Genomic DNA, 15,576 nt, shown 5'->3' on the forward strand with positions numbered 1-15,576 from the left:
CAAATACATATCTTCTTGTGAATATTTTCTTAGCTTTTACCCATTTAAGGACTTTTGATTTATGTTTCCCAATGATGTACATATCAAACCACATCGAATCAAGGTACGCATAGTCACTCTTCTTTTCCGGATGTATGCCCGTCCAAAGATCCCTACATAAACAGTTGTAGTAACAAACTATAAAATAATATACTAATAAATGTAAATTGGAAATTGATAATCTAAGAAAAAGGCAGGAGATACTCCATGTACAATTCAAAAATTTCAACATCAAGCATCCCTTTACTTGTTTTGTCCCTCACGTTATATGTACTATGATTTGAAATTTTTGGGGGAGGGAGGTGATCTTTAAAGGAGGAATTTGCTTCTCCTCCTTTTCTCTTCTGGGGGTATTTGTTTTGGCACTCTACACATGGAAAATTAGAAATGACTTAGAGATAACGACACACACATAAATAACAGGTTAAAACACATGCGCTCAAAATTCATTTCTCTTTAAGTTTTTCATACCCGATGTAGGAAATCATCTAGATAAGTCACATATGGGTGAGCACAATACTAAAATAATATACAACGTGTAGCAAACTAGCAATAGAACAACTAACAACATGCGCCTTGGTTGTTGTGGCGCGGCATGGTGGTTCCTGGGATGAAAAGTTTACCTCCCATGATTGCTTTCTCCTTCTCCAGCTTCTCATTCTTCTTTTTCTCTTTCTCCAGTTCCGCACGGAGACTTTCTACTTCTTCCTGCAATACCAGATGCTTAGATCGTAGTTCAAAGTATTTCTGTTCGAAAGATAGGAGATAGCAGTTAGCAATATAGTGACCGAGTGAAACTGTAGATTGAAAGGAATCAACCAAAATTTCAAAGACAAAGAACGATCTAATAATATAGATTCTAATTGATGGTCAACAATCAGCCAGAGTCTCGAGGTCTGCACCCAGTGGGTCCACTGATCATGCCCCCACTCGAAATAACTTACCACATGCATCTTAGATGATCTTATAACCCGAGTGAATCCATGAATTTAAGATATTGGCTCTAGATTTACGAAGACGGAAATAAAATAATCCTATATACTCTAACAGATTGCCAGCGATCAATAAGAGTTTCGGGGACATAGTCCGTGCACTAACTGTGTCCCCGCTGGAAGAAAACATATCAGGCACTACTCGGATGACAAGTCAAAAAGTTGAACGTCCGAATGAAAATGATCAGCACTTACTGTGGTACTTACTTGGATAGGAGCTTTCAGAACCTCACTTGTATTGAGTGCATCGTTCAGCTTGGAGTTCATCAGCTCGACTTGAATCATGGCCCCTTTGCTGGCGCTAACCTCCTCATCCACTGAAAGACTGGCCACCGGATACAGTACACATGGAATAGTGGGAGGCGTTGCAGGCCGGGGTGCCGTATCCACCAAGGCACTTGGACTCGCTTGTACAATACTGGTCGGCGCGTGGACACTTGCATCCGACTGAATTTCCGGATTTTTTTGTAACGTTTCATGATCGGTATCCATCGCCACTTGATTTCGCCTTGGACTAGGTGGATCAACGTCCATTTGAACTTGCTCTTCAGCATCCTCCACAGTAATCACTTCTTCAATGGCTACAACTACAAATAATGCAAAGCAACAGTTCATTAGTCCTTGCCCTGTCTTTTCTACTCGGATGATTGTACAAGAAATAAAATACCTTTCGAAGTGACAACATCAGCGTCAGTTTGTCCTTTGCCTTTGCACGCAGTCTGCTCGATAGCGTGGCTGTTATGACTTGTAGAAGTGGCGACCCTGCATCAGAAAAGGACAAATGATGGTTATAACATCCGAATGATCAAAGCAAGATCCAGCTACTTATACTTACTCGGGGACAACTGGCACCACATTCTTCATCTTATAGCTAGGCTGGGCTAGCAACATTAGCTGCTCAGAGGGCCTTGGGGTATCTCCAGCAGACAAGTCGACTGAAGCCAAATCAGGTGCTATTCCAACATCATCCTGGGACACTGCAACAATATTGTTAGTAGACAGGTTCATATCAAATATAGCCATGAGAGGTCTAGGCAGAACTGCAGCTAACCTACCAAATACCAATTATCAAACCATAAAACACCAGTCCATACATGAGCCGGAGACATCCATAGAGAAGATCACAAGGAACGACACTACTAGTCAGTAGTCCCTATCGTGATGAGATGATTTTATGCTCACCTTGCTGTGCCACGGCATGGTGGTGCCAGGGATGGAGCAGCCTATGGTCTGACTACCTCATCGCGGGACATATAGCTATAGGTGATGGCGAGTTGAAACTGGGGGATTGTTGGAGGAGCAAGCCATGCATGTTGATGTCAAGGTTTTGTTTGTTTGTTTTGTCCCTCCTGCTAAATGTGATGTGGTTTGACATTTTTTGAAAATTTTAAATATATTTTGATTATTTTGTTGAAAAAGTGCTTCATGGAGCCCGTTCTTTGCATCGCCGCACTCTTGTCAGAAGCCTATGCACACGGAACCATGCGAAAAAAGGATGAATTTTTGTCTCTGAAAAAATGCCGATATTCGTCATTGCCCGGTGTTTTACATAAAATAAAGAATGAAGAAGATAATAAAGAACTACTCCAACGAAGCTTGACCCTGGATACAAGGAGTGAACGTTGTGAAGAAGATTTTATTGTGTTTTGCGTACTGACGTAATTTCGATTCTATCTCTTGGACCAGGCAGGAACAGACTTCACTCATCTGGGAGCATACTTATATTGCTCATAACTATTTGAGTTCTTTTCTGCAATAAGGAAATGTGTCATAGCAGGAGAAGATATGCTGGTAGAGAATATGAACAGCCGACAGGTCTGAGCAGAATAATTTTCTTTTTGTGCTACAGTAAGATAGGAAGCCGTGCCAGTCCATCTTGTTCAAAAAACTAGGACACGTAAGGCCTACAAGCAACTAGCGGGGGATAAGCATCAAGGTAGACAGTAGTACATCATAGAAATTTGAATGGTAACCAGGCCCGAATCCACATGGGAGCTGTACAATATCTGACGGTACTGAGCATAGGTTTGGTTGTACCATGGTGCTGAGCTTCGTCTCTCGGATAGAGATTTAGGAATTCGGTGCGGCAGCCATTAATAGGCAGGAGACGATGGGTAGATAGAAGACATGGGTGAGGACCTATGTGTATTTTCCCCATGAGATCTGTAGACGGATCCTGAATTGGAGCGCTTAAAAATACAGTAAAAACTTCTCCGCCGTTTGCAAGAAACAGAACAAAGAGCAAGAAACAATCTAAGCCGACAAGCAGATCAGCCTGAGGGGAAGGACAGGGGGGGAAACCTTGGTCGCCGTCGTCCTTGTGGCTGCCGAGGTCGCCGACCAAATCCTGGCCGCGGCTGCTGTGGAGGCGCGGGGACGAGAACCCAGGCGGGGCGGTAGGGAGGAGAACCCTGGACTTCGCTTGCCTCATCGCCAGGCAGACGGGCGATGGCGAGTTGAGGCTGGGGGGACGCAGTATTGGGTACGATCTGATGGGCGACGGAGAGCTGGGAGGACGCATCGTGGAGTACGATCTGATTGGCGATGCGAGTTGGAATTCAGAGTACTGGGGGAAGACGACGACCTTCTTTTGGTAGAGCGCGAGGACGGTAACTCTCCAGTGCATGCATAGCTGCTAGCAGTATCTTCTGCCAATTGATGAGCATCAATCCCTTCCAAAGATTTGCTGGCCAGCAGTAGGTGGTCGCGCGCGGGGAGGATGAACGGGGGCTGTTTCAGTGGGATTTTTTTTTACAAAAATACACATCTGAGTTTTGACCATTTTAATCAGGCAAATGATTTATTTTAAATTTCGAAGAAATGCCATGCGCCAAGCCTGGGCATGACGATTCTAGGTCGGGCATTTACAGACCCTGTGCAAAATTGGGCTCGGCGCTGGTGCAAAATTTGGTTCCTCGTTGATCCCTTTCATGGTAGGGGGGGATTTTAACCTAATCCGCTCGGGTGCGGACAAAAACAATTGTAACATCAACTGGGCAAGGGTGTCCATGTTTAACAATGCAATTGCCTCCATGGCTATCCGGGAGCTGGCCAGGTTTGGGGCTCTGTGACACTCCAAAAATTTTGTGGTTTTTGTTTTTAGTTCGAGGCTTGCTTGGTTTGAAGAAGGTCATTTAAACCCTTCTTAAAATCCCTCTTCTAAGTTTGCTCTCTCAAAAAAATCTTTCTTGGATTTAGTCTCTTTCAAAAAGAAAACCTTTTGTTTTGGGCTTTCTTTTGATTTTGGATCCATCCTTGTTTACCATGCCTCCTATGGTAAAACTCCCCAAAAAAAAACCTCCTCCCACTTTGGTTCAACTCAAACATTCTGTCCAAACTAATAAAATTCATTTTTGGATTTTATTCCAATTATTTCTCTTCCCAAAATAATTCTGTCATTTCTTTTGAGCCTAGGTGATTTGCAAAGCAAGTACCCTAATGCTTTTGATGTTTGACCTCAACTCAACACCCCTGGATAGTCCTTTGTTCCCACAACCCAGAACCATCTTGATCCACTCTTCTTCTTTTCAAAAATTTCAAATTTCTCTCTCTGCAAGTTTGGACCAGATTTGCCAAATTGGGTGAAATTCACATCAACACTTCCCCAAAAATTCCACCAAAATTCAGGAAGCCTCTAGTGGCAATGAGAGACCACTCCACCAAAAATCAGCTCAAGGAAAAATCTCTAGATGCCAGAATCATTCTGTCGAACACTTGGCATGCACTGTTTTCGTTCATATTCAGAAAATTCAGAAAGTTCAGTGTCGTTTCCCCGACAGAACTTTAGTCACATGCCCACTGTGCGTTTGGCTCGATGCTCGCAGCCCCTCCCTCTTGTCCGGAGCTCCACACGCGCGCTTGGCGCCTTCCTGGCGTCGGTGGCGCCCTGGCCCGCCTGCGCCGGCGTGCTTTGCGGCGGCAGAACCACCGTAACGGCCGACAGGGAGCAAAACGGCGGCTCAACGCCGTTCGGCGCCGCCCAAACCTCCTGGTGGCTCCGTGTGGCCATCTCCTTGCCAGCGCACGCATGCAACACCGTCGCCGTGGCTTGGCACGCGCAGAGCACGCTCTCTGCCGCCGACGGGCCGTGCTGCCGTTCCGTCGAGGGCAGGCCGTAACCTTCCCTCCCGTGCTGAGCTGGACCCTGAAATGGCACCACTGCTCCACCTAGGCGATGCTCAAGCTCCTAAGCCGACCGTCCCGCCACAGCGCCGCCGTAATCACCCGCCGGACTTATCCGTTCACGGCAACCGCCTCGGGCCGGCTATAAATAGCACCCCCGAGCTCGCTCTCGCCCCCGCACAACTCCACCACTACACTGGACCCCGCCTAGCCACTGGAAGAGCCTCGAGGGGCCCTTCTTCCCCGACTCCGGCCGCCCCGTTCCGCCTCGGCCTCCACCTTGATTCACTCCGCTCCCTCCGGCGAGATCCACGACTGCCCGAACCGCCGTCCGCCGGAGCAAGGGCCGCCGTCGACACAGTGCTCGCCGGCGACCACCGCCACCACCCACAGACGTGGAACGGTGCACTGATCACGAAGATACCAGAGGAGGTGATGGAGCTGCAAACTTCACACAGTTAAACTCCGACTACTCCGAACTAGGCAAGCATGTTTGAACTTTTGATATGATGAGTGATTGTTGCATGTTTGCATTTTAGTACAGTCATGGCATGTTTATGAACATTACTTTGAATGTTATATTTCGTGCACATTAGTGGGAAGTAAGTTTCAGAAAGCATTATGTTGTTGGATACATATTTGCATGGCCATGTGATGGCATGAGGATGGGTAAGATGGCAGTGTTGTGACATGCCAGTCTTATGCCACATCATTTGACTTCCGTGTCATCGTGAAACAAATCACATTTTCATTCATTCCTTCCCGTACTGTCACATGTTTTCCAAAAGGAATATGGCTTAGTAAGTTGCAAATCATTTTCCTGGTACACACCAAATAGAGAGGCCGGGATGAGGGTTCCATGGCCCTGGATTAAAGCCCGTCATCCGGTCAGGGGGCATGGGTGTTTCCGGTTGGGACCGAGAGGGGGGCACCCCTTAGAGCGCGTGTATAGAAATTTGATCCCATGCTATTAGAGGTTGTGGCCTCCCCGTTTCAAAGTTTTTCTTGGACGTTGTCCAGGGTGATTCCTGGCATCGTGAGGTGGAATGGGTGTGTACTAGTTAAATGTGTTTCTACTGAAATACCGTAAACGGAACTAGTCCTTCGTGACTACGGAAATCCGTTGGCTGTGATCAGTTCATCCAAACTCTACAGAGTCTCAAATCTTCAATTATCTTGTACTTTGTTCAAGTACTATATTCATCTTATCTTGTCAGGTATCAGCCTCAGTGACAAAACTCCGGTGGGATTCATGTGGGATAAATCCGGTTAAAAGATTATTCTTGTGGATGGACTAATCTTGTTATTTACTTTTATACAAGCCCTGTCTGTGATGTCGCTCAGACATCCGACGGTGGCATACTTGTATTTACATTTATTGTAAGCGTTGTCTGTGATGTCGCTCAGACATCCGACGGTGGCATTTCTTTTAAAGACCTTTAGGTGATGTCGCTCAGACGTCCGACTGTGGCATTTCTTTTAAAGCCCTTTATGTGATGTCGCCCAGACGTCCGACTGTGGCATTTCTTTTAAAGCCCTTTATGTGATGTCGCCCAGACGTCCGATTGTGGCATTTATTTTAAAGCCCTTTATGTGGTGTCGCTTAGACGCCCGACTGCGGCATGAGTTTTATTTGTTTACCTTTTGAGGCGTCGCTCCAGACACCCGATCGGTTTTCATTTATTTGTTTACTCATCAAGTCGTGCATAAATATTATTATTGTTGTATGAGCATCATTTTATTCGTGACGCATTCATGCATTTATTGATTATATCTTTTGTCCGAACTGTCTTGCGAGTACTTTCAAAGTACTCACCTGGCTTGTTGATTTGGCCAGATGTTGATGAAGGTGATCTCATGGATGAAGAGTTTGATAGCGAGTCCGACGCCTAGAGGAGTCCTAGTCAGTCCCGTGCGATCCTATTTGGTCATTGTATTATCCGCTTCCGCAACCCAGAAATAAATTCATCGAGCCTCACCTCGACGCTCGATGAGCTGCCAGTAGAAGTCAAGTTATCCTCCACCACTTTTATCTCGAGCTAGTAGCATGTCACCACACCCTCGTGCCATAACCGCCTCTATGTAAGATATTGGCGAGTTTGTAATAAAATTGTTGAGCAGCCTCAGCTCAACCTTGTAATATATTTGATGCTACTGGTTCTCTGTTTATCAAGTATTTGTCTACCAGAAAGGATGACTTTTCCTATACTGGGTTTAAAAGATCGGTTTTATCAATAAGCATTTTATTGAAAAGCCAGTCGTGACAGACTTGGTAACCAGAGCCAGGCTGACTGTAGGAAGCCACTAGGTGCGATCGCTAATTGGTTATTAGCAGGACAGAGTTTATTCATGTTTTTACAAATGTAGACATTTTTCTGACAGTCAACATAAAAATTTATGATCTGATCACTCGGAATTTTTGCCTACTTTTGTAGATGGTCGGCAACGTCTGCGAGTCTCAAATGTTCGCCAACGTGCCTGAGGGGTTCGTCAAACTCCTTTCCTTCATCGTTCAGGTCGTGATGGGGCCATCCGTGCGCCCAGTCTTCACGCTTTATCCACACAAGATCAACGACAGTCTGACTATGCACCAGGCCGTAGTGCAATTCAGGAGAGGTCATGCTGAGATGCGCCGCCTCCGATTCGTGGGGAGAGCCATGCCTACAGAAAGGCATGCTATGCAGATGGTAGCCTGCGAGGCGATAGCTCGTCTTCGGGATGTCCTTCTTGCAATGAAGACCCGTCGCTACCGCTATCTTCTATGCCATGTGCCTTACACCTGTCACTACTCTTTCTCTTGCCCCAGAGGAGAGCGAGATGAAGCCTTTGAGATGCTTGTCGAGTACCTCCGAGCCCTGGAGGCAGCATTCGGCTGCATGGTGGACGACCTTGTAGCTGCACGCATGGACTCAGTTCATGGCTGTGCTGCTAACAGGAGGGAACTCCTACACACCGCTCCACCGCTGACTTTTATCTCGTCCTCAGATTCTCATTCGCCTACCATTCTCGCCACTGCATGTCGTCTGCCTACCACTAAGGAATTTAACTAGGCTATTGCACCCACTCCCATTCGCGCTGCACCACTTTTTGCACCCACTCCCATTCGCGCTGCACCACTTTTTGCACCCACTCCCATACGTGCTACTCTGCCCATTCCGCCCACTCTTATGCAGGGTACTCCGCCTACGGCACCTGCTCCTTCAGCTCAGTGCAGCGTTCCTCGTCTGGAACCTATTAGCGAGGAGGAAGTTGATTCCCCAACGTCACTGCGTCTCACCCTCGGCAGGCCAAGGGAGATCCTCACCATCTCCGACTGAGTGCGCGTAGACGCCATGCGATGTACCGACTTGTGTAATATGTTTATATGTACATAGGTTGTGAGAAGTAGCCTGTTTGCGCATCATGTAGGATCTGGAGAAGTGCACTAGTTTAAATAACATGTCAGGATTATGTACGCATATCCTGAGTGATGTAATGTATAATTATGCCTGCGTGTAAGATATGTAATAGTCCTTTTCCGTGCGCAATCGTGTGTTTCCAAAGTTATCCTGGAGTTTTAAAAATGTTCTTTGTGTGTGATTTTATTGACTTTTGCGACTCCCTTTCTTATCTTACGAGTTCACAAAATATATCCCCAGAGTGAAAGATGTCTCGTCCTTGGACGCGCTCCATGCCAAACCAGACAGAAGAAAATTATGTCACACCGCAAAACCAAAATTTCACTCAGGGTCAAACAAGTCAACAGGCAGCGAAACAACTTTTACACAAGTGTGTCGTCTATATGAACAGAGTCAGCAACAACACCAAGAAATGATGAACCAATTCATCAATATGGGAAGTAACCGTGGTCAGTATCAACCACAATCCAAATTATCTGAGTTACAGAAGACGCGTCCTCCAACATTTTCTCATACTGATAAGCCTCTTGAGGCCGACGACTGGCTTCGAGACATGGAGAGAAAATTAATTATTGCACAGTGTTCAGACCGTGAAAAAGTATTGTATGCACCACATTATCTCACAGGAGCAGCCGCATCATGGTGGGAAAACTTCCTGCACATGCACCCCAACGAAAATGAAATCACCTGGGAAAATTTCAAAGAAGGTTTTCATGGGGCACATATTCCTAAGAGCGTCATGAAAATCAAGAAGAAAGAATTTGATGAACTCAAGCAAAGGGCCATGACAGTGTCAGAATATAACAGCCAATTCACTCTGCTGTCTCGCTACGCCAATGAAGAACGCATGACCGAGAGCAAGAAGATGGAAAAATTCTTGGAAGGCCTGGCACCCGCCCTTAAGTGCCAGCTAGTTGTGCATACCTTCCCAGATTTTAAAACACTGGTGGATAAGGCCATTACCCTGGAAAATGAGCGACGTAGCCTGGAAGATTTCCGCAAACGCAAAAGGGACCAGACTACTTTTGCTCGCAACCCCAGAAACAAGACGGAATTTCAGAAGGGTGGAACACACAAAACCCCGACGGAAAATTCACGTCCAATCAAGAATTTCCATGCAAGAGACAAGGAGTTCACCTATCACCCAGGCGTTACTTGTTACGCTTGTGGAGAAGAAGGGCACTATGCCAAGCAGTGCCCCAAGCCAAGAAACTCAACCCCGAAGCCCAACAATGGTGGCAATAATTCAGCGCCAAAGCGAAGCAATTTCAACCCCAACAACAACCACCGGAAAGGTCACCTGAACCACGTGACCCGAGAGGAAGCATAGAACGCCCCAGATATCGTACTCGGTACGTACCCCGTCAACACCATACCTGCCATGGTTTTGTTTGATTCTGGAGCTTCTCACTCATTCATTTCGAAAAGTTTTGCTTTGCAAAATAATTTTTCGATGCTTCCCTTGGAAAAATCAATGATCATCAAGTCCCCTAGAATTAAGCAAGTGACCCAGAGTTACTGTCAAGGTGTGGTTATTGAATTTGAAGGATTGAAGTTTTACGCCAACCTTATTGTATTGGAAAGCAAAGGACTGGATGTCATCCTAGGAATGGATTGGTTAACCACCAACAAAGGTTTTATTGACTGCTTCAACCGGACCGTGATTCTCACACACCATCATGGGAAGAAAATAAAAGTTTCAGCCAAAGAGAGACAAATACCTCGGCAACCTAGATTAAACAAGGTGGACGTTTCTGAGCTAAACAAGGTTCCAGTAGTGTGTGAATTTCCAGACGTATTTCCAGAAGAACTACCAGGCATGCCACCGGACCGAGAGATAGAATTCAGCATTGAGCTAGCACCCGGAACCGCTCCCATTTACAAGAAACCATACAGAATGGCACCATCCGAATTGGTGGAATTAAAGAAGCAAATAAAAGAATTATTGGAAAAAGGATACATACGAGCCAGTTCCTCACCTTGGGGTTCTCCAATTTTATTTGCCAAGAAGAAGGATGGGACAATGAGGTTGTGTATTGATTATCGTGCTCTCAACATGGTCACAATCAAGAACAAATACCCAATGCCCCGAATAAATGATTTATTTGATCAGCTTGCACAGGCCAAGGTCTTCTCAAAAATTGACTTGAGATCAGGATACCACCAATTAAAAGTACGAATAGAAGATATTCCCAGGACCGCCTTCACCTCCAGATATGGGCTGTATGAGTTCACAGTGATGCCATTCGGGCTAACCAACGCCCCCGCATATTTTGTTCACCTCATGAACAAAGTATTTATGAAGTATATGGACAAGTTTGTTGTGGTATTCATCGATGATATTCTGATATATTCCAAAACACCAGAAGAGCACGCCGAACATCTCAGGATTGTACTCGGAGAACTCAGGAAACATCAACTATACGCCAAATTCAGCAAATGTGAATTTTGGCTAAGACAGGTGGGTTTCCTAGGCCACGTGCTAACCCAAGAAGGTATTGCAGTAGACCCGGAAAAAGTCAAGGCTGTCCTTGGCTGGTAACCACCAGCTAACGTAATGGACGTACGGAGTTTCTTGGGAATGGAAGACTATTATCGGAGATTTATTGAAGGATTCTCCACCATAGCAAAGCCCATGACACAATTGCTCAAGAAAGGCAAGAAGTTTGAATGGACAGAAGCATGTGAGAAAAGTTTCCAAGAGCTAAAAAGCAAATTAACAACGGCACCAGTATTAATTGTACCAGACATACACAAGAATTTTGAGGCATATTGTGACGCATCCCGGAAAGGCCTCGGATGCGTATTGATGCAGGAAGGCAAGGTAGTTGCATATGTCTCCAGACAACTTCGCAAGCATGAGGAGAATTATCCCACCCATGACTTAGAGTTAGCAGCGGTCATCCATGCACTCAAGGAATGGAGACACTTTCTACTTGGAAACCGCTGTGAAATATACACAGACCACAAGAGTCTTAAGTATATTTTCACGCAGCCGGAACTTAATCTACGGCAACGACGCTGGTTAGAATTGGTGAAGGATTATGATGTTGGAATCCACTATCATCCTGGAAAAGCAAATGTTGTGGCAGATGCCCTGAGCCGGAATCCCAGCACAGACGACGACATTATACCAAAGTTGAGGCCAGAATTTCAACAGGAATTTGCCAGGCTCAATTTAATAATGGTTACCGAAGGTAGTGTGTCGAATCTAGAAATACAGCCTACCCTGATGGAAAAGATCAAGGAAGCCCAGCACGGACACCCCAGCATTGATGGCATAAAAAGGAAAGTAAGTTTGGGCAAGGCCTCGGAATTCAACATAGATGAGCAAGGAATATTATGGTACGGGGAAAGAATCTGCGTACCAAATATCCAGGACCTCAAACATCAGATTCTGTCTGAAAGCCACACCGCTCCGTACTCAATCCATCCCGGGGGAACAAAGATGTACAAAGACCTTCAGGAAATTTTTTGGTGGCACGGTATGAAGAGAGACATAGCCACGTTTATTGCATGTTGCGACTCTTGTCAACGCATAAAGGCCGAGCACCAGAAACCAGCCGGGCTGTTGCAACCAAACTAGATACCCGAGTGGAAGTGGGACAAGATTGGAATGGACTTTATCGTTGGACTGCCACGGTCACGACACGGAAACGATGCCATATGGGTCATAACCGATAGATTAACCAAGGTGGCACATTTTATTCCGGTAAAGACAACTTACACCACTCAGAGACTGGCCAGACTTTATCTTGCTCGTATCATCTGCCTACATGGAGCCCCTAAGACTATCATCTCCGATAAAGGCACACAGTTCGTATCTAGATTTTGGGATCACCTATAGCAGGCACTGGGAACCCAACTAGCATTCAGTACCGCATACCATCCCCAGACTGATGGGCAGATTGAACGCGTAAACCAAATCCTAGAAGACATGCTGAGAGGCTGTGTCCTCACCTACGGAAACAGTTGGGAAGAAAGTTTGCCATATGCAGAGTTCGCATACAACAACAGCTATCAAGCCAGCTTGCAAATGGCACCCTTTGAAGCGCTATATGGGAGAAGATGTTGTACCCCGCTAAATTGGTCAGAGACCGGAGACAGCCATATCTTCGCCCCAGATATGCTCAAGGAGGCCGAAGAGAAGGTTAAAACAATTAGAGATCGACTCAAAACAGCTCAAAGTCGGCAGAAGAGTTATTACGATCGAAAGCATCGGGAAATCAGTTTTGAACCCGGAGAATTGGTGTACCTAAGAGTTTCTCCTATGAAGGGTCTGCAACGATTCAGGATTAAGGGGAAGCTAGCACCAAGGTTCATCGGACCATTTCATATAGTGGCCCGAAGAGGCACGGTAGCTTACCAGCTAGACCTACCCGGAGACTTATCCGGTATACACAACGTGTTCCACATCTCGCAGTTGAGAAAATACGTGAGCAACCCAGAGAAGCAGGTATCACATGAAAATATTGACGTGCAACCGGACCTCACCGACCGGGAGCACCCCATAAAAATATTAGAAGAGTCTGAAAGGAAGACCCGACAGAAAACTATCAAATTTTTCAGAGTTCAGTGGAGCAACCACACCGAGAATGAAGCAACTTGGGAGAGGGAGGATTTTATTCGGATAGAGCACCCACACCCGTTTAAGGATCAGCTGAAATCTCGGGGACGAGATTTTTCCTAAGGGGGTAGGTGCTGTGACACTCCAAAATTTTTGTGGTTTTTGTTTTCAGTTCGAGCCTTGCTTGGTTTGAAGAAGGTCATTTAAACGCTTCTTAAAATCCCTCTTCTAAGTTTGCTCTCTCAAAAAAAATCTTTCTTGGATTTAGTCTCTTTCAAAAAGAAAACCTTTTGTTTTGGGCTTTCTTTTGATTTTGGATCCATCCTTGTTTACCATGCCTCCTATGGTAAAACTCCCCCAAAAAAAAACCCTCCTCCCACTTTGGTTGAACTCAAACATTCTGTCCAAACTAATAAAATCCATTTTTGGATTTTATTCCAATTATTTCTCTTCCCAAAATAATTCTGTCATTTCTTTTGAGCCTAGGTGATTTGCAAAGCAAGTACCCTAATGCTTTTGATGTTTGACCTCAACTCAACACCCCTGGATAGTCCTTTGTACCCACAACCCAGAACCATCTTGATCCACTCTTCTTCTTTTCAAAAATTTCAAATTTCACTCTTTGCAAGTTTGGACCAGATTTGCCAAATTGGGTGAAATTCATATCTACACTTCCCCAAAAATTCCACCAAAATTCAGGCAGCCTCTAGTGGCAATGAGAGACCACTCCACCAAAAATCAGCTCAAGGAAAAATCCCTAGATGCCAGAATCATTCTGTCGAACACTTGGCATGCACTGTTTTCGTTCATATTCAGAAAATTCAGAAAGTTCAGTGTCGTTTCCCCGACAGAACTTCAGTCACATGCCCACTGTGCGTTTGGCTCGATGCTTGCAGCCCCTCCCTCTTGTCCGGAGCTCCACACGCGCGCTTGGCGCCTTCCTGGCGTCGGTGGCGCCCTGGCTCGCCTGCGCCGGCGTGTTTTGCGGCAGCAGAACCACCATAACGACCGACAGGGAGCAAAACGGCGGCTCAATGCCGTTCGGCGCCGCCCAAACCTCCTGGTGGCTCCGTGTGGCCATCTCCTTGCCAGTGCACGCATGCAACACCATCGCCGTGGCTTGGCACGCGTAGAGCGCGCTCTCTGCCGCCGACGGGCCGTGCTGCCGTTCCGTCGAGGGCAGGCCGTAACCTTTCCTCCCGTGCTGAGCTGGACCCTGAAATGGCACCACTGCTCCACCTAGGCGATGCTCAAGCTCCTAAGCCGACCGTCCCACCACAGCGCCACCGTAATCACCCGCCGGACTTATCCGTTCATGGCAACCGCCTCGGGCCGGCAATAAATAGCACCCCCGAGCTCGCTCTCGCCCCCGCACAACTCCACCACTACACTGGACCCCGCCTAGCCACTGGAAGAGACTCGAGGGGCCCTTCTTCCCCGACTCCGGCCGCCCCGTTCCGCCTCGGCCTCCACCTCGATTCACTCCGCTCCCTCGGGCGAGATCCACGACTGCCCGAACCGTCGTCCACCGGAGCAAGGGCCGCCGTCGACACAGTGCTCGCCGGCGACCACCACCACCACCCACAGACGCGGAACGGTGCACTGATCACGAAGATACCGGAGGAGGTGACGGAGCTGCAAACTTCAAACAGTTAAACTCCGACTACTCCGAACCAGGCAAGCATGTTTGAAATTTTGATATGATGAGTGATTGTTGCTTGTTTGCATTTTAGTAGAGTCATGGCATGTTTATGAACATTACTTTGAATGTTATATTTCGTGCACATTAGTGGGAAGTAAGTTTCAGAAAGCATTATGTTGTTGGATACATATTTGCATGGCCATGTGATGGCATGAGGATGGGTAAGATGGCAGTGTTGTGACATGTCAGTCTTTTGCCACATCATTTGACTTCCGTGTCATCGTGAAACAAATCTCATTTTCATGCATTCCTTCCCGTACTGTCACATGTTTTCCGAAAGGAATATGGCTTAGTAAGTTGCAAATCGTTTTCCTGGTACACACCAAATAGAGAGGCCGGGATGAGGGTTCCATGGCCCTGGATTAAAGCCCGTCATCCGGTCAGGGGGCATGGGTGTTTCCGGTTGAGACCGAGAGGGGGGCACCCCTTAGAGCGCGTGTATAGAAATTTGATCCCATGCTATTTGAGGTTGTGGCCTCCCCGTCTCAAAGTTTTTCTTGGACGTTGTCCAGGGTGATTCTTGGCATCGTGAGGTGGAATGGGTGTGTACTAGATAATGTGTTTCTACTGAAATACCGTAAATGGAACTAGTCCTTCGTGACTATGGAAATCCGTTGGCTGTGATCAGTTCATCCAAACTCTGCAGTGTCTCAAATCTTCAATTATCTTGTACTTTGTTCAAGTACTATATTCATCTTATCTTGTCAGGTATCAGCCTCAGTGACAAAACTCCGGTGGGATTCATGTGGGATAAAT

Source organism: Triticum aestivum, chromosome 3B, assembly GCF_018294505.1.
Source record: "Triticum aestivum cultivar Chinese Spring chromosome 3B, IWGSC CS RefSeq v2.1, whole genome shotgun sequence".
NCBI lineage: Eukaryota > Viridiplantae > Streptophyta > Magnoliopsida > Poales > Poaceae > Triticum > Triticum aestivum.